The sequence below is a fragment of the Rhagoletis pomonella genome, unplaced genomic scaffold (assembly GCF_013731165.1).
Source record: "Rhagoletis pomonella isolate Grant_MI unplaced genomic scaffold, Rhpom_1.0 Rhpom_scaffold_00006, whole genome shotgun sequence".
NCBI classification, from domain to species: Eukaryota; Metazoa; Arthropoda; class Insecta; order Diptera; family Tephritidae; genus Rhagoletis; species Rhagoletis pomonella.
In genome coordinates, this window is record NW_023458560.1 from 67,632,310 (window position 1) to 67,644,197 (window position 11,888).

Below are 11,888 nucleotides of genomic sequence, written 5' to 3' on the forward strand. Positions count from 1 at the left end.
AATAACAATCATTCAATGCGATTTAGAAATCTGGTAGGAAATGGTTCCCGATTGAATGATTTTTACCATTGTAAATGTATATACATAAATGTAGTTGTATCAATACCACTTTTCGCCATAAGTTTGGTAATGATACACATGCAGCTGTGTCAAATTTTAGAACGTTAGCATGCTACCGCTTTTCGCCTTAAGCACGTTATTGATAGCGTAAACAGCAGGGTCGAATTTCAAGGCGTTAGCATAACCGGGAGGCGCCACGCTCCTTTTTCCAAAATCTACCACTTTCCGCCGTAAGTACGGCATTGATAGCATATGTGGCTGTGTCGAATTTCAGGACGTTTGCATAAGCGGTTCCAGAGATAAGCGATATGAGAATTGCAGTTTGTATGGGCGGGGCCACGCCCCCTTTTCCAAAATCTACCACTTTTCGCCATAAGTACGGTATTGACAACATATGTTTCTGTGTCAAATTTCAGAACTTCAGCATACGCGGTTCCAGAGATAAGCGATATGATAATTTCAGTTTGTATGGGCAGTGCCACGCCCCCTTTTCCATAATTCACCACTTTTCGCCGTAAGTACGGTATTGATGGAATATGTAGCTGTGTCAAATTTCAGGGCGTTAGCATAAGCGGTTCCGGGGAAAAGCGATAGGAAAATTTCATTTTGTATGGGAGGTGCCACGCCCCCTTTTCCAAAATCTACCACTTTTCGCCGTACGTAGCGTATTTACAATCTATGCATCTGTGCTAAGTTTTAGTTGCCCAGCATAATTAGTTTTAGAGATATAGTGGTTTTCACATTTTAGTCTATATGTCAGATGCCACGCCCCCTATGTACCGGGATTAACATTTCTGGAGGAAGTTATGTTCTTTAAATCGGTGTATGTTTCATTGAAATCGAGCGAACGGTGCCTTCATAAAAGGGATTGCAAAATTTTCTTGTGGCGTATTTATATATAGACTAGTATCGCCCAGTTGTCGAAATTCGACATTTTATTTCATACATTTTACCTGTCACCAATACCAAATCCTTTATGGAAAGCTTAAAATCGAATAATGAACGTTAATACCGGATTGATTAATGACAATTCTACCAAGTCTCCTCCAAATTTCTTCAGTAGCTTTTGAAATTAGACCGAAAGAGAAACCTCGATTTTCATTTAAAGGGGTTAGAATCAAAAGGACCTAAGATCTGAAATTTTTTTTGAGATAACTAAGCTTAAAGTTGATTACTTATTGTAAATTCTGGATAAATGCATTTGAAATCATTTTTGCCTAAATGAATGCAGGTAAATTAAGTAATTCAAAGAATGTTTTCTCCTTGTCGCCAAATATTTATATTATATTTTACTATACAAATATGGGTATAACTTATATTTTCAAAAAATGTCACTTAGACCCTTATGATTCTAACCCCTTTATTTAAATGCATATGTATTTGTATGTATAGATGAGATGTTCATGACTGACCAATATGTCAAACATATACCAATTCAGACAGTAAATAAGTTTTTCGATTATACTTGTCTGAGGGCCTCTTAGCGGTTAAAAACTAAATCGCCCACATCTACATAAACTCTTTCTTTTTTTATCAGAATCGTTAACGGCTGAGAAAGTATCTTGAAGGTTTACAACAAAAGATAATATTTCCTTCTCTAACGGCGGTTTCACACGACTGGGCTACCAAGTTACACCAAATTTTATGTTACTAATATGTTTTCTAAAAGTGAAACAAATCTCTCAATCCCTGCGCCACCTATCGGAAGACAACACAAATCCTTCTAAAAACTTTTGAACAAAAAAAAATCATTCAATGCGATTTTAAAATCTGGGAGAAAATGGTTCCCAATTGAATGATTCTTGCGATTTTATATGTGTATAAATGTAGGTGTATAAAATTCCATTACCTTATAATAAGTGGTTCCAGAGATAAGCGATATGAGAATTTTAGTTTTTATGAGCGTTGCCACGACCCCTTTTCCAAAATCTACCATTTTTCGCCAAAATATTCGACAAAATATGTTGCTGTGTGAAATTTCAGGATGTTAGCATAGGCGATTCCAGAGATAACCGATATGAAAATTTCAGTTTGTATGAGCGGTGCCACGTCCCCTTTCATATCATAAATAGCTGTGTCAAATATCAGGAGGTTAGCATAGGCGGTCCCACAGATAACCGATATGAGAATTTCAGTTTGTATGAGCGGTGCCACGCCCCCTTTCCAAAATCTACCACTTTTCGCCGTATGTATGGCATTGACAAAATATGCTGTTGTGTCAAAATTCAGGACGTTAGCATAAGTGGTTTCAGAGATAACCGATTTGAGAATTTCAATTTGTATGGGCGGTGCCACGCCCCCTTTTCCAAAATGTACCATTTTTCGCCGAAAGTACGGTATTGACATCATATGTTGCTGTGTCAAATTTCAGGACGTTAGCTTAGCGGTTCCAGAGATAAGCGATATGAGAATTTCAGTTTGTATGGGCGGTGCCACGCCCCCTTTTCCAAAATGTTCGCCGAAAGTACGGTATTGACAACATATGTTTTTGGGTCAAATTTCAGGTCGTCAGCATAATCGGTTCCAGAGATAAGCGATATGAGAACTGCAGTTTGTATGGGCGGTGCCACGCCCCTTTTCCAAAATCTATCACTTTTTGCCGTAAGTACGGTATTGACAACGTATGTTGCTGTGTCATATTTCAGGACGTTAGCATAAGCTGTTCCAGAGATAAGCGATATGAGAATTTCAGTTTGTATAGGAAGTGCCACGCCCACTTTTCTAGTACCTACCCTTTTTCACCGCAAGTAGGGTATTTATAACCTATGCATCTGTGCTAAGTTTCAGTTCTCCAGCATAATTGATTTTAGAAATATAGTGGTTTTCACATTTTAGTATATATGTCAGATGCCGCGCCCCCAATATATCGGGATTAACATTTCTGGATTAGAGGAAGTTATATCCTTTAAATATGTGTATGTTTCATTGAAATCGAGTGAACGGTGCCTTCAAAAAAGGGATTGCAAAATTTTCTTGTGGCGTATTTATATATAGATTCCAGTTTTTTTTTTTTTTTATGAAAAAATGAAAAAAATCAAACTTTAACAGAAGAAAAATTAAAAAAATAACAGGTTCTATGCCAAGTTTTTGCATTTGTACTAAAGCCTGTTCTATTACAAAAAAAAAATAAATTACTAATGAAGAAAATCGATGGATAAATACGAAATAATAAGTGATCAAATAAAAATGCGCAAGATTATTTGTATGAAAATTGAGCACTAAAGAATGTTACTCATACGCCGCGTACACCCAAGTAACAAGCATTTCTGCTCATATCTCATACAAAAAATTTTGCGCACTTTTAGATATTTGACCACTCATTATTTCGTATTTATCCATCGATTTTCTTCATCAGAATTTTCGAAACTCTTCGTGTTTAGAGAACGTTTAGGACTCTCCGTGTTTTACGAAATTTGGTTGAGATATCTCTACTTTTGCTCAAGATATCGTGAATTTTTTAAATATACTCACTGATTTAAAGTTACATTTTTTTTTTAATTTTTTTACAAAAACGTGTTCATTCCAAAAGCATAAATGTATGTAAAGCAAAGTTTAAAAAACATTTTTGGATATGCAGTTTTATAGCCAATTTTATTTAAGTCTAATAAAGAGCAAGTCTCAGGCGGCTAAAAGTCGCGATGATTTTTAATATTTTTTTCTGACGGATTTCTACACTTTTTCCATATTAAAATGAATTTCTTATATAATAAAATGCGCAAGACCGTTCGCAAAAAAAAATTCAAAAAAACAGTGCCAGATTTTATAAATCGCACTTGTTATAAAAAAAACAGTAAAAGTTGTTTGCAAAATATATTCGCAAATTTTTAGACGCTTGAAGCTTGCACTTTACTAAAATTTTAGGGGCAATAAAACTACGTACCAAAATTTAATCTAAAAATTCAGATTAAAAAGTTCGAAATTTTCATAAAAATTTGTAAAATTTTTCAAAATTTGTGTATTAAAATTAGCAAAAAAAAGTTTATTCTAAAAGCAACATCAAAACAAAATTTATAATTAGGTACTCCAAAGTATGACTGCAGACTACGAAAATCAAATTATAATAAAAAGGACAAAATTCATTGATCAATTTGGAAGCTAAAAGGATCAGTTCCAACCTAGTTCACTGCGATCAAAATTTATAACTTGAGGTTTTAAATTTTCGTTCACCAAAACTGAGTAACCAAATCGACAACCCAACAAACTGAGGTAGAGTAAGGTCGAGAGAAGAAGTTAATTAAAAAGTTATAACAAAATTACGTGTTATTAATTTAAATATTGAAATTTAAACTGTTTCACAAAGCCAAAACCAGACGGTATGCGGCTTTCCGAAACCCCGTTGCGCGTGGTTAAGCCAACATGACCTATCGGCCCACCACTGTCGACCAACTTCATTGATGTCAAAGCCAGCCATCACGCTGTTGACAAATAATTCATGCAAAGCTCAAGAAGATGCGAAGATTTTCGAGGAGACATACAAAGAGTGACAATGAAAATATCGCTATGAAATGGAAAGTAAGAGGAGTAGAAGAAAATCCAACGGCTGATGAGCAAATGCTAAGTTGGCTTTTCGGCAAGTGTTCCCTAGTGAATTGAGCAATGCAAAGGCATTAAATTGAGGCTGCATCAAATCCTCTCGTGCAAAAATTAAAATCGTAAATCATGCGAGTTCCACCAAGTGACCATTAATCGCATGGAGTAGAGGGGTCGATGAGACTGCTCTAATATAGCTGTGGTGAGTGGGGTGTGTGTGTGTGTGAGTGAGTGAGTGGATTTTTGCAGTCGAAATTTTAAACAAAGACAAAGAACCGCATCTACACCCGCAATGGCTTAAGCTTGCATTCACATAGCATCTGCCCCCCCCCCCTCGCCCCCCCCATCCCACACAGAGTGTGAGCTTTAGCTGGGCTGCTGCTTCTTCTGCTGAGCTATGAGCGATTTCCAAACAGCCGGAACGCTGTGGCCGGCAGCAATGTGGAGATTGCTCTTTGAGTTTTGTCGCGCTCAAAAATAATTCTTTTGTGGTTTTCTGCTGTTTCATTTAAATTTCTTTTCTTTTTTTTATGGTGGTTTTACAATTCGATTCTGTGCTCCGTCTTTATCGTCTTCTTCTGCTTCAGCTTCGCTTGTGCGGTTAAGCATGACCGAACAATGAAATTGTGTGGCGCGAAATCAATAAATTGCATACTTTCTTGGAAAAGTTAAATTAAATTTTCTGACAACGAAAGTAAACGGCAAACAAGAGTAAAAACAACCATCGAGTAGTAAGATTATTGAATTTGTCAAAGATCAATAATTTGAGAGACAGAATCAATGGTGCATATATGTATGTATGTATGTATGCATCTGTAGATTTGAAAGGAGCGAGTTTTATTTAATATGCAACAGAAATTTTCGCATGGGGCCGGCCGTAATCGAGTGATAAGGGATGCACACCACCACACTGTACGACCCATGGTCGAATTTTTCGTCCGAGCAACATCCTAAACTAGCCAAGCGCTGGAATCTTTCGCCGAAGGCAGTTCACTGGCTTTATGAAACTATAATTAAGCCAATTTTATTGCACGGGGTTTCAGTTTAGTGGAACGCACTGGACAAGGCCTTGCCTTCATCGGGAAGCAGCTGGAAAGGGTACAGAGAGCTGCCTTAATTGGAATCAGTGGGTCGCTTCGAATCACACTTAACTTGTATTGAAGGCCCTGTTAAATGTTGTGCCTATAGGTATAGCTAGCAGGTCTGCCTTAGTGTATGCCGCAGTAAGGCTATACGGGGTGGGCTTTAAGTTCGCCTCGAGCTATTGGCACTCCAGTATCCTAAAAAGCTTCGGATTCCTACCGACCCGGACGACCACTACACACCGGTTCTGGGTTCGAATGGACCTTTCACCATCCAAATTCCAGCGAGAGGGGATTAGGGGAGTGCAGTATCTGGAATCGTGGTCCTTATTTACAGATGCGTCGAAGCTGAATGCGAAAGTAGGTGAAGATGTCTTCTGCGAAGAACTCTCCATAAGCCTGAGGCTTCGGATTGGTTGCTCCCTAGTGTAACACTTTTTCGGGAGATGAATATTTTTTCTGACAGCCAAGCAGCTATCAAGGCTCTTGGCTCCTTGGCACTGCGTTCGAGGACGGCGAAATGGCGTCTGACTTCCTTATCAACCGCTTCGGATTACTTCACTGTTAAGCTTATTTGGGTTCCATGTCACAGCGAAATCGCTGGAAACTGCATGGCCGATGAGCTGACAATACAGGGAACCCTTGAGGAGCTACTTCCGGATAGAGAAGGTCAGGAAGTTCGCTGGCGAAGACCCTGGAATGCAAGGTGGCAAAATCCTTCTGACCACGTGTAGGCCGGAGGCCGCCTGGGGAGCTAACTGGTCATTGCGCGTGAAGAGCTTCGTTACGAGCACGGAGCGTTTCTCTTACAGGAACCCATAGGTGCCGTTATTCTCCCTCTCCCTTACCTTCCTCCTCGTTTAGCACCCCTACGTCCTTTTCCCTCTCTCCTCTTAGGGCATCACAGCGGATAGCACAGTCGTGTCTAAGTGGACCTCCATTACGGAGGCAGTCCGATAAATTAACCTATCCTAAAATCCAAACGTATTTTTCTAATAATGGTCGCCCCCTCGGTCGTCGGGTCGAATTTAAACGAAAAGTTCCTGATTGAGCTTTAGCAATGTGGCTTTAAACTTGGGACACCAGCCAAAGACCAGGCATTCACCAAATGTCAAATCTTAAAAGAGATACGCTAGATGTCCGCGCCGTCTTTGATAGCTCGTAAAGGAGTTGTGAAAAACGACGTTGAGCAGCACCGCCAACTCCATCAGCATTAGAAGGGACCTCCATGAACCGTTTGACAAAAACTAGGTTCGGACAAGGGGACTCTCTATCATGAGAATACTTTTATCTGATGTGTGAGAGGGCAATAAGAGCTGCAGAATGGAGCCGTTCAAGTACAATGATATCAACAGGATTGGCCTCACAAAATGCAACGTCTGCTTTGTCTTTTCCCAGTTAGATTTGCAAGCGAGACAAGTGCATCTGGAAGTTAACGCACTCGCGTTTCGAGAACGGTAGGCTCTGAAATAGGTGTCCAATACACATCTTCACAGATGGATTGAAAATTAATGACAGAGTTAGAGGAGGTATATTCAATCAGGAACTCTTCGTAATTCTCTTATTCAGACTGACGGACATTTCCAGGGGTTTTCATGCGTAGGCAGCCGCTATAAAAGGAGCAGTGGATTAACTATCCACCAGTGTATTGCCGATTAGACAAGTGAATACCTACTCAGTTATCCAAGCGGCAATGAGGTCCCTAGGATTGCTCATGGTACGAAAACTCTATCCCAATCGCCTCGGACTACTTCCAAATCAATTGAATTTAGGTTCCCGGATTATCTATACAAGGCATAACTACTAGAGGTAATCTCCCCGGACAGGGCTGACATAGGAGTTCCTTTGGCAAATGGTGAACTATTCCTGTAGGGATGTGCTTGATGGCGGCCCAGCGAGTGGTGCCCGGTGGTCCACCGCGTGCCGCAAAAGGAGTTTCCGTAACTGTCTAAACACTAACTCTAGACTATGGCAGGTGGACTTACCGGATACTGCCCTTTAGAAACCCTGGCGATTTTACTAACTTAACAGATATTACCTCCAGTTAGCATTCCAGAAATAATCTATAATGTAGTACAACAATAGACAACGCAATGCATAGCTAAGCGAACTCATCGCGGGGCTTCCACCTAACCTAGTTGGTAAGATCTGTAATTAAGAATCTCTAATGCAAACCAGAGAACGAAAAAAAAAAATACAAGGACTGGTTGGCCCGGGTAACGTTTACAGCTTCCCCTAATTACATTGTCACAAGTGCAAATGTAAAAAAATTTCCACTACCAAATATTCTTTACGCAAAAAAACCTCGGTTATTAATGCCTAAACTCACAAAAATTAAAAAAAAATTATCGTTAATCACACTCACACATACTAACATACATACACGCTTTGCTAAAGTTATTCAGCGAGTTTTAGTGCTCTTTTTCAATCTGTTGTCCAACTTGTTGGCAAAATCCCGCGGGCCTGCATCGTTGAGTGGTTGATGCACAAAATCGCTGGAATTTTGTACTTACCAACGCACAGCTTTGCTGATGCATTACATTGCATTTATCGAATGCCACTTTCTGTGGCTGCTCCCCGCTGAGTACTAACCCCTCAACATTAGTTGTAGTAGTTTTTGTCTGTGCCGTTCCTGCTGTTGTTGATTCTACATGCCTCACAGACATGTTTTTTTTAATTCGCCGTTTATCTATCGTTGTCAACGCACAACTTTTGCTGCAAAATCACTGAATCACGCTTATGGGTGTTCGAAAACATAAAAACATCTAACTTTGAGTGCTCGTTATCTATTGTTAAGCGCGGACAAATCTAACATTGTAGGCAAAAAACACTTTTAACAGCTACTCACTTTAAAATCTCTAATACTAGATTGTTGCTGGGTGTTGATGACACGACTTCGAAACTATCGATAGCTGATGGATTTTTTCAATGCACTTTTTAAACAAAATAGACTTTCGATTTTAGTATTTCTGCGCCACGGAGCGTAGAGAAAAGTTGTTCTATATGATGTGTGATGACGATGTGTGATATGTGCAAAGACACGAGTATGAATTCGCCTTGGCCAAAAGTTTCTTTGGCTGGCTTTCGTTCATCCAGAGCAGCATCGTCTTTTAAATAATTGTTCATTGTTACGTTTTTGAGCCACAGACTGCAAAAGCCGCTCGGATGCAATTCGCCTGATCTAAAGCCTCGTTTGTTCTCGATCGTCATCCAAAGTTCCGTCCCAATTTAGACGAAGCTAAAATTTACGCTCCCCATTACTCTATAAAGTTTTGAGGTAATTTTTAATTTGGAAATTGCGTCAACAAGAGCTTTGATTGTAGACGAAAATGTGTTGCAATTCGCTTTGCTTACCCAAGGTGCTTTCCAGGATTTAACGCCCTCTGAAAGACTAGTCAATGGAGGAGTTCTTCTGGAGTTGTTTGGGATTTTTTACATTTTTTTTTGCTTTTTTTATTGTTTCATGGTTTTGGGGACTTTTTTGACTTGTCGTGAGACCTTTTATTTACGTGGCATTTTGATCTTCTTACGAATTTTCGAGAATTCTCGGATTTTTTTTTTTTTGTAATGATGTTTTTAGGATTTCTAGGAGCTTTTAAGGTTTTAAAGTTTTTAGGACATTTCTTTGCTTCTTATTTTTCGGACCATTTTTTTAACTTTTTAGTGTTTTCTTAAGTAAGTGACTTTGGAAGTGGGGATTTTAGGTGAGTTTTCTGAGTGAGTGAGTTTGAATGTTTTCGAGAAATTCGCTTGAATGTTTTCAGATTCTCTAGTATCGAAAACTTTGAGAGGCGCTTTGAGATTGCAATAGACTCTTCGAAATTATCTCGTCCCTTTTGGAATTTTTCAGTAATTTTTCTGCACATTTTGGATTTTTTACGATTTTTATTTTTTTTTTTCATTCACAAAACTTTTTTTTTTGTGGCACAGTGAAAAAGATTTAGTTACGTCAACTAAATATGTTTCTCTCAGCGCATGATTTGGCTTTAATAACATTTATTGGTTATAGTTGCCAAATCATGTGCTCATACAAATATATTTTGCAAATTTTTTTCAGCGTGTATGTAGTTTTTGATTTGGCTCGGAATTTCAAGAGATTTCTTCGTTTATTTCTCGAGATTTCATGCTGTTTGAGATTGTTTAGGAACTTTTAAAGTTTTATCCCGAATAGTTCAAATTTTTTCGGTAGTTTTTGAAACTTTTGGGATCTATGATCTTTCTGGAATTTTTTTATCGTTTTGGAATACTGTCAACATTTTTCAGCAAACTTTAAAACCTCCTATCGCACTTTTTTTCATTTAATGCTACTATTTTTTTCTTGTTTCGAATCTTTTAGGGTTCTTTAGGCACTTCTTTGGTATTTTCCTAAATTTTGGGACTTTTTTAACCTTCTTATGACCACTTCGAAATCCTGGCTCTAGTCTGTTTGTATCTTCCGGAACTTTCTCTAAATATAAAATATTCACGAATTTTCTAAAGTCTTCGCGTAGGAATTTTTTTTATATTTTTTTGAAAGGGGTTTTTGGAAGTCAAGTAATTTCGAGATCTTCACACGATGTTTTTTTTAGATTTTTAAAACTATTTTCGGGATTGTCTTTATTTTGTTTTGCTATGGATTCTTTTGGAACATTATCGCGGATTTTTTTTCTAGATGCTTCGAAGTTTCTAAGAAATTTTTGCGACAGGTTTTCGAGTACTTTCAGAATTTTTGGAATTTGTTTGTTGTTGAGAAATAGCCCAAAACTACTTATAAATACATTTATTTGCATACAAATGTACATATATGTATGCATATGTATACATAAATTTCGCAAAAGGCAATAATACAAAGAAATATATGTATATGGAACTGACTTCTCATTCATAACAACTACAATTACTCTTCTTTTTTCTTGTTTTGCAGAGTTAAATCTATGATGCTCGATTGCAAAGGGCAATAATCAAAAATGCAAATCCATTTCGCGCTGCAAACCAGCATACGATAACTTGTAAAACCAAGACAGAGCTGCTGAAAGAAAAAAATAACCAAAGCTCAATAGTGTCGATCGACGATGAGATAAAACTAAAAACGAAACAAATAAGGTGGGTGGGAGAGCAGAGCAGAGTATTCCGAAAGGAAATAAACAATTTACGCAAACGATAAAAGTTAATAAAATACTTAAGCGGATTTAGCAAAAGCAATAGGAATAGCAAAGCGACAACAACAACAATAACCATATCATAAACTATGCTGGCAAAAGAGAACGAGAAAAAATCAACAAGATAAATATGACCGAAGCAAAAAGAAATTGTGTAAAATAAACGCCAGGCATGCAGCAGGAAACTAAGAACCCAACTGAGAGGGAGGAGTCCAGAAAGTGAGGATATATTGCATTTTGCAGCAGCTGCAGCAGCAGCGAATAATCAATCAATAGCTTCAAGAGAAAACAGCACAGCACACACAACGAGCCAGCGAACCAAAGGAGGTGGAGCAATCAGAAAAGCAACGACATTGTATAAAAAGTATTGAGCGCCGAGGACATAAATAACTGCTGAAGTAACTGATAGTGCGCCAAAAAAAGGAAACGAAAAAAAAACGAAAGAAAAAGGGACAAAAAACACAGAAAACGATAAATAGTTAGCGCCGGGAATTGAGCTGCTGCGAGTGGAGTGAATTGGAGTAGAGTAGCCGCGCGGTCGCTCGCCTATCTCCACCCCACACAGTGGGTGCTGTGAGCAGACCTTTAATGCAAATTACTTGAAATATTCTGCAGGGAGATGACGAAAAAACGACGCTTGCCGCCAGCGGCAGCAAAAATAGTTGCAGCGTCAGATGCAAACGCAGATGTGGGTAGCGAAAAAGCGCTGAATATGCTGAGGGAGAAAAGCGGAGGCGGGCAAAGAGCGCAATTGACCCACTCCGATAAGGCAGCTGCACTGCCAGCCGATGGGAGGTTGGCCACGGCAATGGCGCTTGCAATGCCAATTAAGAATGCGCGAACAAGCAGTCAATGCTTTAACAACAACCAGAATAACTACACTTACGAAGCGAATCGACAAATTCACAGCAATAAAGCGCTACGCGATAAGGACTGCGATGCGAATCAGGACCGGCCCGAAAGTGACAGCAGTAAATCCGATTGTTGCACCAATTACACCAGAAAAATGTTGACGACAAGTAGTGAAAATATTGGCACGCAACACGCAAAATATCCGCAATATATGGTGCCGTGCAAC